Consider the following 14,265-nt stretch of genomic DNA (forward strand, 5'->3'; position numbering starts at 1 on the left):
AGGTGAAGGGACCATCTCAGGCCTAATTCTTCAATGCAAATCTCTCTTAATGCATGGCCCAAGGAAGAACTCAGGCCACGATGAAAACGTTTCCAATGAACTTAAATAGTGACAGACTGTAAGAAGGTAACATACGGCGGGGTGGGGGGAAGAACCCCAGCACCACGGAAGCAGATACGACAAGCCATTGTTATACCATTACAAACAAAACCCAAAAAGTGCAGTTGGTAAAAGAAACTAGGGGCAAAGTGGAACCTCTCCTGAAACCAACTTGGAGATGAGTGATCAACCCTCTCGCCCAGAAGCAGTCGACAGGCAGGGCGAGTTCTCAGGAGGATACAGAGTCCTCCTGCCCGTGTCCGCTGGGGTCAGGAACACTGTCCGCAGTCCCATCCAGAAAGGATGCGATTTGGAAACCAAGAACCACCAAATACCTTACGGTTTTGCTCATTTTATGACTGTCAGGAAAGCCCCAGTGCCCTGCCTCGTGGTGGCATCCCAGGTCCAACCAGGAAGATGCTTGGGCTGACTCAGACCTGGGCCTCTGGCCAATAAACCGAGGTCAAGGACAGAGTGGGGGCCAGGCCCGGGGATGTGGGTGGACACGGCAGGTCCTATCAAGCCAGTTGCCACTGGACCTGTCTGTACTCCTGCAACTTTCAACTCACATATATGTTCACGATTGTGATTCAACAGATGCTGGTGGAGAGTCCAGGGTCTTAAAAGAGAACACCCCTGATTATTCATGCAGGCTCAACATTTTCAGGGACTTCTGTCCATAAGAGTGTCACAGAGTTTTAAAGTTCTGTGTAAATTTGCCAGAAAGATCTGTCCGATTCCATTCTAGAGGACTCCGCCACCAGTGTGCTTACATGGCACTCACTCTCCATCTTTCCTTCTGGGGTTCCCCGCACACCCTGAGAACCACTGCCTATGCCCCAGCAGGGCCAGGCCAAGAGCACGACCGCCACTGACCCGGTTCCATCCTGGGCACCGCAGTTGACATCGGCGCCATATTCAAGGAGGTGTCGTACGATGTTGAGCCAACCTCTTGCACAAGCCTCGTGCAGGGACAGTAACCCGCGTTGTCGCGGTGGTTCACATCACAAATCTTGTTCTCCAGGCAGTACAAGACCGCTTCCTATGGGGAGAGGAGAGGAGAGGAGAGGAGATACCATCAGACAACCATACAGTGAACCTTGTAAGGGTGACCTCCCCATAGCTTGCCGGTGCCCACTTTCAAAGGCATACATCCTTGGGGCCAAAAGCCCACCATGGCGCGGGCAGGCGGCAGGCATCCTGGTGGTGGGCGAGAGTGCGTGAGAAGGGCTTGGAGATGCAGACAGTGTTGTCTAAGGCTCTGCTGCACCAGTGGCCTGGCCATGGGCAAGTTACCCTTGAACTTCTCCAAGCTTCCACAGGGCTGCTGAGAGGACGCATTCGGATAGCGATGAAAGCCCTCAGCCCAGGGGCCGACGTGACCAGTACAGAGGTGTCACGGCTGCTAACATCTTAGATGACACATTGCCAAGCACAGACCATTCTCACTTGATGGGTCTGTTCAGTCGGTGGCAGTGGACGATAACACAAGTTTAGATAAAAGTATGGATGACCAACACTTAAAGAGAGCTTAAATCAGCCGGAGAACATTCCCCAGCTTAGAGAAGCAGGGACACCCAGGTCAGCTACATCCTTGCGCCCCCTGTTAAGACCCCAAATAAGAACCTGGGCCTCAGATGCTCTTGTCTGTATGTTAAGTGGAGTTAAAGAGAAGCTCTCTCCCTCCATCCTCGAGGAATGACACAAAATGCCTCCAATAACCCCACCCTCTATTTTGCCTCCCTCCACCCTCTCGAGTAAATATGAAAATTTTAGACTGATTCTGCCCCAAGTTAATGACAGGAACCTGATACACCACAGGCTGCAACCTCCACATTTCAAGAATCAAATAAAACGTTCACCCCCACCTCCGGAGATGTTCTGTGTCAACACTGTGCATTAGAATCACTGTTATTAACCTTATTTCTTTGGCTTGTTAAAATATTAATATGAACCACTCCCAGTAAGCAGAGCAGGAACTTATTCAATGTTTTATTACCTTAAGAAAGTTTTCAGACACATCGAAAGCATTTGCCACCAGAAAACACGTTATACTGTTTATACTGGGTAAGTCGTGCCCAGCAGAGAGCCGTCAGGTTCTGAGAGCTGGGAGTAGGCAGAACGTGCAAGTGGCCCAACACATGGTCTGCTGGGTAAGGGGGGATGGGATGGGGTCAGAACAGGCCTCCTTGTGACATCTCTCAGGTAACTCATCTGTTAAACCTAAAACGGGGATCATTCTAGCCGCCCATAAGTGCGAGATGGGTTCTGTAAAACCTTTTATGCCCTTTGGAGGACACGCCAATCAAAGGTGACCACTCACTTGGGAGCGAACTAGAATGTTCCATTTGCTTACCACGTGAACCCAATGGGGCTTGCTGGTAAACCTGGCCATCGGTGCCCTGTTACTTCAGGTCACTGCAGCAGCTCCCTTCCAAAACAAGAGGAGGAAGAGAAAAGGCACGCCCACGAATGCGTTTCTCTGTTTACATCCCAACCTGCCAGAAAGCCCACAATCCTCTGGGCTCCCAGGCCACCTGCCCCGAGCCCTGGTATCCAGGATACCGCATGAAGCTGCTGCTCTTTTAGCAGGCCCTCACTAGCCAGACTTGAGTGGACGGCTGCAAGCTAATGAGTTGTGTGCCCCAGCCAGGGAGAGGCCCTGTCACCTGGCTCTGGGATCAGGTCTGAACGCCACCAACTGCTGTGCACACATCAATTTACTCAACCCAGGGTTTATTTGCTGTGACAATCATGGCCTTCACCTGGAAACCTTCATCACTACTAGGGCAGATTCAAGGGTACCTAGAAATGAAAGGCCGTCCAAGCTGATGGGTAAGTCAACTCTCTTCTCCTGGAAGATGGCAGCAAAGGCAGCAGTAGCCCCACGGCCAGGTCAGACTTTTTGCCACGGGCTATCCTAACTCAACCACGTTGATCCCACTATTTACACAGTGCTTTTCATTTCCCCAGATGAGGACGTCTTCTGTCACCCACAGTAACCCAGGAGCTACCAGGAAAGGAAGGTAGTACCATCCTCATTCAACACTTGGAAACTGAGGCCCAGAGATATTAAACCCCAAGTTCAATTAACATGAAGTACTAGACCTATAACTCAGGTCTTTGGTACCTGGTTAGCTGGGAAGATTCAAAAGGCCCAAGAGGGCCCCAGTTAGAGGGATGCAATCCAGCTGTGACGAGCATCCCACAGGCCTTCTCTGTTGGGGGTCAAGTGGGCTAACTACACTCTCCTAGCTAGGAGGGTGATGGCCTCTAAATGGATGGCAACCATCGCCACCAACACTTTCTCTAACTGAAAGGTGAAGAGGCGGGGCGAGTCTGTCGAGGCAACACATTCCTTGGTCTATTTTCTCCGCTAGAAATAAACGGGAGTGTCTGAAGGGCAGCCCAGCCATTCCCAAGCAAAGTCAAACTGCTTTTGTCGGACAGCTCTCTGTTCAGCGGCTATAAGCCGAATGCCATTACCCGCAAAATGTAACCATAAAGGCCATAAGCCCGACGTTGTTAGTTAATTAAATGCCTCATTAACTTTTTTTTTTTTTTTTTTTTTTTGCTGTACGCGGGCCTCTCACTGCTGTGGCCTCTCCCGTTGCGGAGCACAGGCTCCGGACACACAGTCTCTACGGCCATGGCTCGCGGGCCCAGCCGCTGCGCGGCATGTGGGATCTTCCGGGATAGGGGCACGAACCCGTGTCCCCTGCATCGGCAGGCGGACTCTCAACCACTGCGCCACCAGGGAAGCCCCCTCATTAACTTTTTAAAAAACATGACTTATTCAGTTCATAGAAAATTTAACCATCACCGCTAAAGGCACAAGCATGTGGTTGCACACTAGCGTTTTAGCCTAAGAAATAGAAGCCTTTTTCCCAGGACGGAAAGGTTTGAGGTCTTTGGCCACGCAAGTGATCTATTTAACGCGGATCTGAAGCCAGAGTGTGTTTCTAAACTTCCAGAACCACATTATCATGACATAAAGCTCAGACAGCCTTTATACTGCACATGGTATCTCTGGCTAAGCAGAAGAAAATAACCAAGAATGCTGAAGACAAAACTTCAGGAAAACCCTCCCAAACCACACCCTTATCTGCTTAAGCAAACTGTCCTTCAATTTGAAAAGGTTGAAGCTGCCACATCTCCCAACTGGGCCATCATCCCAACATTTAAAATTCTGCCCAGAGAAATCCCAGAAAGTTGGATTCAAAGTTGAAAGCGTTCATCTACTTGTCACAATGTTCAGCATCAACACTGGTGATCTGTGGCATCTACATATTGAAATTTACATTTGAAGAAAAAAACAAATCCGACCGTAAACATTCCCAAGGCTTCCTGTGCAATCAAAGGCCAGGTAGCCTAAAAAAGGATGGATCAAGTGCCCCTTGGTCCAGGCCACAGAGCCACCAAACCAAAATGGAAACTGTCTTAGAGGACCAACGAGGGTCTTTTGACATCTCTGGTCCCAAAGGGAGGCTGCTGGAAATGATGCCAAGTTCACAGGTGGGGCTCGGAGCCCCGCCCCTCCACGGCGGGTGCAGCAGCACCCCGCCCCCCATCTCCAGCATTTGCTGGAAGCGGGAGTCTACTTTCTCAACCCTAACCCAAAAGTTGGGGTTAGGGGTCTCCCCCCCACCTCCAGCGTTTGCTGCAAGCAAGGAGACTATTTTCTCAACCACGGGGGGTCTAGCTTAACACTATGTGCAACATCTGCTCTGTCCTCCTAGGCGCCCGCTCTCAGCTCCTGGGAAACCAACTGGGTGCTCCTTGGACTTCACCTGCAAGTAACTGCGCTAATTACCAGAAAGTGCTCTCTAGCTAATGGAGAGGTCTCCAAGAGACGTGTAGATATAAACAACAGCACATTCAACCCACAACAACAACAAAAAACACCCCCAAACTAAGCATAGCCCTAGTGCTTCCAACTTCCCACCCACAGTCATGCCTTAGGGCCAAGGCAGGCACACTTCCAAGGGCTCACGGCACTATGGACCGGGGTGGGGGGACACGACGGGAGACGGGGGACAGGGGCACAGAGCTGGCTGAGGGTGTGGGCGCCAGGGCTCCGGGCCAGCCTGGGTCCTGCCACCCCAGTGCTCAGCCACACCTCCACGCTCAGCCTGCTGAACCGCGTTTTACTGTCACCATTCAACTCCCAGAGGGCTGATGCCAGCACAGAAAAATGCCTTTGCCCTGTGGGCTATTACATCACAATTGCTACTGACAAGTATGGTGGGGGAACTGCACAGGGCAGAGAGAGTCATCTGTCTCACAGAGGTTTTGAACTGTCAAAAGGGCAATTCCAGTGTGAGCCAGTCTTGCTGAGGAGCGTGGTGGGCTGTGGAGCACTGCTGGATTGCTACCTGTACGGGTATCAGCTAACCCCTCTGAGGCTCAGTTTCCTCATCCAAGAGTGGGCTAGTACGCGTTACTCCCAAGTGAAGATGTTAACAGGGTGAAAGGAGTTACTACAGATCACACGGGCTTAGGCAGATATCAGCTATCTTTCTATGTTGCTCTAGCAATAGAGGCCATCACTGTCATCAGCCGTGCTGGGTTGGGATACAGCAGTGTGGACAGGGAGTTTTGTGCAAGGCTCAAGCCCTGCTCCCCGCCCATCAGCCCTCGGCTCCCGTGCCCTCTCAGAAAGAGACTGCTCAGGTCTGCCCCACTCCCACCCCTACTCTGCACAGACACTTCCCACCCGCTACCCCACAGGGGCATCACTCTGCCCCAAACAGCACAAGTTAGTAGAGCTAATAACTACTCTCCTACTCTCCTTCTTGCTATTCAGAATCCAAAAGGGCTCATTAAAATTCCCCTGGTCGCCAAGCCCTGGGTTAGGTCAGATTTTATATCAGAGATAAGTGAGCCAGACTGGCCGAAGCAGCCTGCCTGCCTGAACGGGAACGGAACATCAGAGAGGCCTGCCTTTCTTTTCACACCACGACTGAACAAGCCACCAAAGAGCCCGCAGTGTGAGCGGGGCCAACGCAAACACCCTGCTGGAACACCCAGCCCAGCCCGCCACGTGGAGGGGGCTGGGCTCTGAGACCCGCCCCCCATCCCCAGACAGTGTGTCCCCCACCCAAGGAGCAGCAGCCAGCGGATCCTGATCCGGGGCACCCACAAGGATGCTCACCTCGTAGCCAAGCCGGGAGGCCTGCTGTAGGAGGGTCTCACCCGCGTTCATATTGACAATAAGTCTCCGCGCTTCCGGTGGCATCGGGCGGGACTGGGTGGTCTCTGGAGGGGAGCTTGACCATGTCAGCTGCGAGGCCTGGGAAGCTGGTAACAATTGCTGCAAACGGTCCAAGGGCTTCTGGTCCTGCTTGGCCGGCGAAAGATCATAGTCAGAACTGGGCTCAGGCCACTTTCAAAATCTCCGGACGGTCACCTATCACGAAACCAGGCAGCGCACACATTTCAGGCTGTCCTTCCTCCACCCGCCTGGTTCGCCTCCTCCCTGAGTTACAAACCTGAGTGGAGGAAAGCACTTTTCCTCCTCTCAGTCTGGGGGAGGCGGGGCGCGAGGAAGGGGCTGCATTTTTACTCGCTGGAAACTTCACCACCACCCAGGAGACACGTCCCCTAGGAAGGGGCAGGGACGTTTTGGGGGGAGGGGTTCAGGAAAAGGAAAGCTTTGTCCCCAGAAGCAGAGAAGCAGGCAGGCGGGATGTGCCTGCACGGGCCCGGGGGGCGGGGGAGAGCCAGGGGCAAGAGGTACCTTGCCATCCGCATTGTCCACGTAGGAGTCCCCTGGCAGCGGCAAGCCCCGCCTGGGCTCCTGAGGGATCAAAGGCTTGGTTTTGCACGGTCGCTTCCCGGATGGTTTCTCGCTGTTGTCGGTGTATTTCTGCGGCAGGGGCGAAGGCTGCCAATCCATTTCTTCGTCCATGCACAGCACATCTGTCAGGGGGAGAAGCAGCGGGCGTTACACAGTTGTAGCCGGTGAGGAAAGAAAAGCCCATTGTTAGCACTGATCGTTGGAGCAGCTTCAGTTTTTAAAGATATACCAATTATGTTTTCAAAGCACTAATATTTTAATCATCCCACATTCAACCAGCAAATAGGCTAACCCACGAAACGCCAAATGGCAAGTCGCTTCAAAGGGCCGCAAGAGAGGGCAGAAGCCAGCCCTTCGTGCGCTCCCGTCCCCACCCGTGGGGGGCCTGGGTGCTCGGGACAGGGCGACTGGGGACAGCCTGAGGCTGGAATGAGGGCACTGACAAGCGCCCGGGGTCACCCAAGACTTCCCTTCCTGCCCAGCCGCGGGCTGGGTGATGAGGAGCAGCCCAGGAAGTCGAGCTCCCGCCTCACTGTCCATTCCATAAGGAAGTGTGCAGGCTGAAAGGACCTCAGGAAGAAAACTCCCCGCTCGCCACACGCTACTCTTGTCAACTTGGATGGCGCTCAGGTCCCCTCCAGGGCCGTTTCCCACAGAGGGCGGGTGATCCACCCTCCAGGAGCGCCCCCCGCCCCGTGCGTATCCTTGTTCATTGTCACTGCATTTAAGGGACTCCTCCAACCAGCTGCTGTTGCTTTTGGCCTCTGCCCTTTTCCTGCCAGGTTTCTCTTCGGAGATGCTATTGCCCTGGGGGGTGACCGCAGGCTGGACCGCCTGGGTCACTTCCTTCCTGCCCTGCCGGCCAGGTTTGCTCTCTGCTCCCGCCGTCCTCTAAGGTGCAGCAAGCGGCGCTGCTTTCTGGGATGGAGCCCTGTTAATTCAATGCACACCTCAGGTTGGTCAGCTCACTATAATGTGGCTCTTCTAAGTGGTTAGAGGAACTGTTTGTCATTTCCCTCTCAGGCCAGTCAGCTAATGGAGAAATAACTACAAATTAATGAAGAAGCCCCCCAGGGCGGGGGGGGGGAACAAACTGTCTTACACATCACTAACAGGGGTGGGGGAGGGGAGGGGTGTGGTCACTGTGTTGGCTGGAACTTGTCACCAAGTCTCGGGAGGGGGCCTATTTGCCTTTGGCCACCTTTGGGCTCCAGCCCCGCCACCTGGCTTTGGGGGGGTGGGGGGTGGGATGGGGTTGGGGGGTGGGGAGGTGTGAGTGGCTCCCCCCAGGGATCCAGGGTGGGACTGGAACTTTCCACTGCTCCGCTCCAGGACTTCCGTAGGGTGCCCTGCAGGCCCGAAGCCAAACCGAGCTCACCTTTGGAGACCCGTCTCCGCTTGGCTTTCAGCAGAGAGTCCTCCGGGAGCACAGTGGTCTCAGTGTGGTTCCTATCGCCAGAGACCTTGCGCTTTCTGTTCAGCCGGAGGGTGGGGCTGCGTGACGCGTCCGGGGCCGCCTGGTCGGCGGGGGACTCTCTGGGGGGCTCCGTGTCCATGTCCTCAGGAAGATCACTGTCTTCTGGGGCTTCAAAGCGGTCAGGTTTGCTTCCATCATAACACTCCCCTAGGGGAGGGGAGACAACCCGGAAAGGAGGGAACAAAGGTCACCAGGAGCAGGCAGGACCCCCACGCCCAAGGCAATCTGCTACCAACAGACCACCCCCCTTTGGAGACCCGGGGCCTCACACGCCGGAAGCACAAAACCCTCAGAAAGACGTCCCAAAGGAAGGACAGCTGAACACAACCAGCAAAGAAAGCACAAAATGAGGCGCGTAGCCCACTCACAATCCATCCTTCAAGGGTCAAGGTGAGGCATCTACACCATCCGTCTATAGGCATGTGAGATCACTCCCTAACTGCTTAACTCTCCAAGGTGGCTTACTTTTAAAGGGGGGGTGAGTGACCTCACAGTAAGATCCAACCAATCAGGGCAGAGCTACAACGGGGGGTGAGTGACCTCACAGTAAGATCCAACCAATCAGGGCAGAGCTACAAATGACTATGGAAACAGCTGCTAGTCAACAAAAAAGGCTGATGTCATCAAGAGACCAAATAGCCCCCAACTGCCATCTACACAGACATAGCACCAATGTTCACTTGGGTCAGCAGGGGTGAGGGTGAAGAAAAAGGGTAGGGAAAGAATGGTGGGAGGCTGGGAAGCTGGGGAGACCAAGGGAAGAGGAGCCTGGCAAAGGGAAAGGAAAGGCTTCCTGGTGCACACACAAGGGTCAAGGGCAATTTCAAAGAACTCAACCAGATTGCTACAAGTCCGTCTGTCCTCTTTCCACACCCGTGGCGGGAAAAGCATTTCACTGCCATCGAGGGGCTGCTCCTATTTCCTGTCTAGGAAGAAGGCCCTCAGTGACACCAGTCACCCACCTGGCACGTCTCCACGCCTTCCTTCCCAGGCAACAAGCATCTAAGGACATTTCAAAGACAAGACTCCAACCCCCTTCATGGGGGGTGGGGGGGTGGCGGGCAGGGCTGAACTGCTCACACCCCAGCTCCGCCTGTGTTGCTCCTGCCCCCCTGCTCAATCTAGCATCCACTTGGGGCTTTTCCTCCAATCACCCCAGCCTAACAACACTCCTCACTTTTGCTCTAGCCAAAGAAACAGTTCAACTGCTTTGCTAGTCACATTGTTTCTAACACACAAATAATTCCATAATGATCACTGTACTGTTAAAGAGTTCCCCGAAGATGACCCTGTGTCCATCACCGGCCGGGGGTGGGGGTGGGTGTATGAGTTTGGTATTTCATTAACACCTGAGCTAAGCTCCCACAGCCCATTTTTCTAGATGAAATCATGGACACACCCCTCACATGCTGCTCACATTCCTCCTCCTCTCCCTAGACCACTTCAAGTATCACTCCCACTTCTGCCCAGCCGGCTGGTCCCCTGATCAGCCTGTCTTGGGGGGCATTCCCAGCATTTAATGGCAGCCAGTTGTGGGGATGAACCTCACCCTGGCCTGGGCTAGCCTGACCTGTGTTCTCAATGGTGGAACACACTTAGCTTTTCTCCAAGGGTATCCCAAGGTGGGAGAGATCCCCATCTACTCTTGCCGGAATGGTGGAATCACCCCAACCGCGAGGGTCTCCTGCCATGGCAGCAGGAGAAACCCCAAACTCCTGGCCTGTGCTTACAGGTGATGCAGCCCAGGCTACCGCAGGCCCGGTGAAGACGGCGTGCTGCAACTCTCACTCGGGCTGCTCTGTGACCCTCTTAAACACTCGGGCAGGAATGGCGCCGCTTTACAACTCGGCCCCCTTCACTTGTAAAGTGGGAATGTTATTGCTAGCCTCCCTCCAGGGTGGGCTTCATAATCACGGGCCGGGCTCAGCACAGAGAAAGGCTGGAAAAATCCTTTTAACCAAAAGATGCCAAGACTTTCAGACCAGCCTGAATCTCAGGCCTGAAATGTAGGAAATTTTAAGAGGTGAGCCCTGCTGGTTACACCATTGGACTTCTCTGGTCCAATCAGCCTTCCCTAAAAGCTCCGTGGGAGGGGATCCATGGAGGAATGGAAGGGCTACCTTAAGAACCCCCATGTCCAATTTGAAAGTTTCTTTTCCCAAACTAGGTCCATCCACCCTTCCCCCAACCCCGGAGCCTTTTAGGGCAAAGATCTCAATTCCCCTCAGCTAAGGCCCCCCAAGACCTTACGCTAGTGTGACCTTACCCAGGCCAGTAATAACCCTGAAGGACGCCCACCCCGACTGCCCAAGATACCCATGGCCACCAGCTATGGGGTAGAGGCTCCGTGTCACTTGGAGCTTCTCAAAGACTGTTCTAACCACGACCCACAGGAGGGTGACCCTTGAGGGCAAAGGAGATGGGGAGATAAATAGATACACGGGGATCCTAACCATCAGGCTTTGCCATCATTGCTACTTTTGGCCCTTCTAAAAGTGGGAAGCCATGTGCCCTTGGTCACCCAGTCTAAGCAAGATGTGCACGTGGTCCCTGCAGCATGGTCCTATGACTCACAGCACATATATCCCAAATTCATTATGGTTGTACCAATAGCATCACCTCACAGAAGCATCACCACAGCAACATTTACAAGTCACTGTGGCAACAAAGCACCCTCACCACTGTTGAGCCATGCCCAGTGAGGCCTAAACAAGGTGAGGGTTCTGAGTCGCTGCAAGGCTCCCCAGGATTAAAATCCCCTTCTCTGTAGCTTAAGTATAATAGCACCTCCAGTCAGGGCTAACCTTGTTCAAAGTTACACCCGCTACACAAGGAGTGCAGGGGATCTCTGTTCCAAAGTAGTTTACAAACATGCAGGTGCTCAGCTGGAAGAGTTCCCTGAGCAAAGAAGTTTCATGAAGCCCCTTGACTGAGGCTTCCTCCAGCTCCTGGCCAGGCACTGCCACTGAGCAGGTCCTAGGCCTGTCCCAGCCAAGTGGTTGGCAAGGGAGATGGTTACTCCAAGTTTGAGAAGGAAGGGACCAATGCCTCCTTGCCCCGCCCCATCTTCAAATGCCACTGAGGGTTCCTAGTGATGAACTTCCAAGTCTGAGGAACCTCCAAACTCATTTGGTGAACTTCCAAAATAAAAATTTCACTCAGCCACCCATGTGATCATAAAGAATAAATGAGTATCTCAGCCACTGTGTTTTCAAGTTAATTTCTTTTTTAAACAAGCCCCTAGCAACAAGATGCACCCGCACCAGGACAACCAGGGCCGCGCAAACAGCACCCACCACCTTGGAAGCTCCTGGGCCCTCCATGGGTAGGGGCTGCCTCAGAGGGGGGAAGGCATCTTGAAGGCATCCTGGACCCTCTCTGTGACCCCTGCCCGCCCCAAATCCCCACCCCAGCTCCCATGTGCTCACAGCTCGGCTCTCGGCCACACCGACACCCATGAGAAGGACCTGAGCCCATATCAGCTCAAGACATGATGGCCCAAGAACAAGAAGGCCCGTTCATATCCAGCTGAATGGAATGAACACCTGCTGGGCCTTGGACGTGGAGGCCGCAGTAAGAACAGTGGCCCCTTCAGGTGACTCTCCAATAGAAGGAATCAGGGCTCCTCAGAGAAATGACTGATTCTAGGACTGGGGCAGGAAATACACAAAATGAGCCTGGAGCACCTTGTGGTACCAGAAAGTCAGGAAGTGTTAAACACACACACAAACATGCATGCTAAACACATATACACACAGATACACAGACACACACAAACTCACACACCCCAAAGGGAGTATGTCAAAGGAGCACAGGCGCCAAAAGCAAAAGCTCCCAATCGCCAAAGCTGGAACAATTCAAACAACAAAATAAAGTAGTATTGGATTATAACCCAAAGGATAAAATAGGTATCCACGAGTCTATACTGATATAAATAAATATCAATAATTGAATAAATTAATATTTGGGGGGAAATAGACAACACTGCGTGGAAGAATTCCAAATACTTTATGTACATACTCTGTCCTCAAGGAGGTGGATCATAACTCTCCACTCTTTGGGTTTGTGCTTCACATAGTGACTTCCTTCCAACAAGTGTAGTGTGGAAGGGGTGGAGGAGTGACTTTTCAGTGGAGAAATCTGAGACACGACCTCAGCCAGGTTATCAAGGTCAACATCAACAGTCAAATCATGTTGATAGCATGTACCCTTGATAAGATGTTATAAAAAAGGCACTTTATCTGGTTGTCCTCCCAATAAACCATAATCCCAGTCTTACCATGAGAAAAGCATTGGACAGTTTACATTAGTGAGGTATGCTACAAAACACTTGATCACTGCTCCTCAAAACCGTCAAGGTTGGGGCTTCCCTGGTGGCGCAGTGGTTGAGAGTCCACCTGCCAATGCAGGGGACACGGGTTCGAGCACTGGCCTGGGAAGATCCCACATGCCAGGGAGCAACTAAGCCCGTGAGCCACAACTACTGAGCCCATGTGCTGCAACTATGGAGGCCCAGGCGCCTACAGCCCGTGCTCCACAGCGAGAGAGGCCACTTCAATCAGAGGCCGGTGCACTGCAACGAAGAGTAACCCCCGCTCTCCGCAACTAGAGAAAGCCCGCGCGCAGCAACGAACACCCAACACAGCCATAAATAAATAAATAAATAAATAAATAAATAAATAAAAAACTGTCAAGGTTATCAAAAACAAGAAAAGCCTGAGAAACTACCACAGCCCAGAGGAGCCTAAGGGGGCTTGATAACTAAATGTAATGTGGTGTCCTGGATGGAAGCCTGAAATGGAATTAAGGACACTAGGCAAAAGCCAAGGGAATCTGAATAAAGTACAGACTCTGGTTAATATTATTGTATTAATATTGGCTCATTAATTGTAAAAAAGGTACCACACTAGTGTACGGTGTCAATAATAGAGGAAATTGGGAATGAGATATATAAGAACTCTGTATTATCCCCTTAATTTTTCTGTATATCTAAAACCATTCTAAAATAGATATAGTCTATTAGATAAAACAAAAAAGGTAATGATGATTTGATTGTGACATCAGAGTAGTGATACTTTGAGATATCTATAAAACTGCCTTAGGAAATTGTCTGTGATATCTGCTGGGGATATAGTCACAGGTACTCCTAATATTATTGTGGTTTGTTGTCTGCATTTAGATTTAAAGGACATGCTAAATACTAAATTGCAGTTAGAGGTTAGTGAAATTAAAGATGTAATATTCCCATCCAGATTCCACATACACTTTGATACATATTAAGAATCCCCTGCTCTTTGGTGAGGTCTAATTTTATGAAAGTGAAACACAGAGAGATGAATTAGGTTGTTCCAGCTTTTAAAAAGCCCGCATTCTAGGGTCAAGAATTCTTACTGAGCCTTGTTGAAACTGTTTGCTACACTACCTCCTAATTTTGGAACTGCTAAACAGAGAGTTGGGAAGGCTTCCTAGAGTAAAAGTACTGCCTTGGCCTTGTGCAATTATACTGTTTAGGTTGCTGGACAAATCCAAGGATAAAACTGGCCTGGACCTAGTGATGGGCAATTCCAAAAGCAAGCTGAATGTGAGAAGTTCACTCACAGAGAACCCTAGTGTCAAAGAGCCTCTCTACTTGGGAATGGCTCAACACTGGGAAAATAAACCCTGGTTCAGCTGTAAAGAGAGCACATCCTTGGCCTTTTTTCCCCCTTAAATCCGGAAACTGATGATCTGGTCAGCTTAGGAGAGGGACGGAGGGAAGGAGGGAGGGAGGAAGATGAGAGAGAGAGAGAAACCTGTTAAGAGCTGGTGCCAATTTAAAGAGAGAAGGAAAGGGCTTATTATATACGTATATGCTAATATGATTCTTAAAGCCAATTCTGATCAATCCTTC

General features: G+C 51.7%; 1 pseudogene across 1 annotated transcript in view; it reads right to left on the reverse strand.

Moving 5' to 3' along the window:
* Positions 1–14,265, reverse strand: part of LOC308611648 (centrosomal protein of 78 kDa-like) — a 400,758-nt pseudogene that overhangs the window by 30,903 nt on the left and 355,590 nt on the right. The gene's annotated exons all lie outside the window — the stretch shown is intronic.

This window comes from Mesoplodon bidens, assembly GCF_964165515.1.
Source record: "Mesoplodon bidens genome assembly, contig: HAP1_SCAFFOLD_118, whole genome shotgun sequence".
In the NCBI taxonomy this organism is placed as follows: domain Eukaryota; kingdom Metazoa; phylum Chordata; class Mammalia; order Artiodactyla; family Ziphiidae; genus Mesoplodon; species Mesoplodon bidens.